This window comes from Cinclus cinclus, unplaced genomic scaffold (genome assembly GCF_963662255.1).
Source record: "Cinclus cinclus unplaced genomic scaffold, bCinCin1.1 SCAFFOLD_40, whole genome shotgun sequence".
NCBI classification, from domain to species: domain Eukaryota; kingdom Metazoa; phylum Chordata; class Aves; order Passeriformes; family Cinclidae; genus Cinclus; species Cinclus cinclus.
In genome coordinates this window covers 389,571-391,200 of record NW_026912243.1, presented here as the reverse complement: position 1 = coordinate 391,200, position 1,630 = coordinate 389,571, and positions in this window count along the sequence as shown.

Here is a 1,630-nt window from a genome sequence, read left to right as displayed (position 1 = left end):
GAAGCAAGGAACCATTGTGACCCAATGCAGGCTAACAATCTAATGATCCCTTGTGACACCAATGGGCCTAAAAGGGCCAGGGATGAATTGTTACAGCACGGGGACCAATAGAAGCAAGGATCTATTATGCCACCATGGAGGCCAAGAATCAAATAATTCATTGTGACATCATGTGGCCTAAAAGGGCATGGGATGCATTGTGACACCACAGGGGTTAAGAGAATCAAGGATCCATTGTGACCTAATGGAGGCTAACAATCTAATGATCCCTTTTGACACCAGGGGCCTAAAAGGGGCAGGGACGTATTGTGAAAGCATGGGACCCAATTAAAACCTGGTACAATTACGCCACCATGGAGGCCAAGAATCAAATGATTCATTGTGACATCAAGTGGCCTAAAAGGGCATGGGATGCATTATGACACCACAGAGGTGAAGAGAAGCAAGGAACCATTGTGACCCAATGCAGGCTAACAATCTAATGATCCCTTGTGACATCAATGGGCCTAAAAGGGCCAGGGATGAATTGTTACAGCACGGGGACCAATAGAAGCAAGGATCTATTATGCCACCATGGAGGCCAAGAATCAAATAATTCATTGTGACATCATGTGGCCTAAAAGGGCATGGGATGCATTGTGACAGCACAGGGGTTAAGAGAAGCAAGGAACCATTGTGACCCAATGCAGGCTAACAATCTAATGATCCCTTGTGACACCAATGGGCCTAAAAGGGGCAGGGATGTATTGTGAAAGCATGGGGCCCAATTAAACCCTGGTACAATTACGCCACCATGGAGGCCAAGAATCAAATGATTCATTGTGACATCAAGTGGCCTAAAAGGGCATGGGATGCATTGTGACACCACAGGGGTTAAGAGAAGCAAGGATCCATTGTGACCCAATGGAGGCTAACAATCTAATGATCCCTTGTGGCACCAGGGGGTATAAAAAGGGCCAGGGATGGATTGTTACAGCACGGGGACCAATAGAAGCAAGGATCTATTATGCCACCGTGGAGGCCAAGAATCAAATGATTCATTGTGACATCAAGTGGCCTAAAAGTGCATGGGATGCATTGTGACACCACAGGGGTTAAGAGAAGCAAGGATCCATTGTGACCCAATGGAGGCTAACAATCTAATGATCCCTTTTGACACCAATGGGCCGAAAAGGGGCAGGGAAGTATTGTGAAAGCATTGGGCCCAATTAAAACCTGGTACAATTATGCCACCATGGAGGCCAAGAATCAAATGATTCATTGTGACATCAAGTGGCCTAAAAGGGCATGGGATGCATTGTGACACCACAGGGGTTAAGAGAAGCAAGGAACCATAGTGACCCAATGCAGGCTAACAATCTAAGAATCCCTTTTGACACCAGGGGGCGCAAAAGGACCACGGATGAACTCTGACAGCATGGGGACCTATAGAAGCAAGGATCTATTATGCCACCGTGGAGGCCAAGAATCAAATGATTCATTGTAAGACCAAGTGGCCTAAAAAGGCTTGGAATGCATTGTGACAGCACAGGGGTTAAGAGAAGCAAGGAACCATTGTGACCCAATGCAGGCTAACAATCTAAGAATCCCTTTTGACACCAGGGGGTATAAAAAGGGCCAGGCATGGATT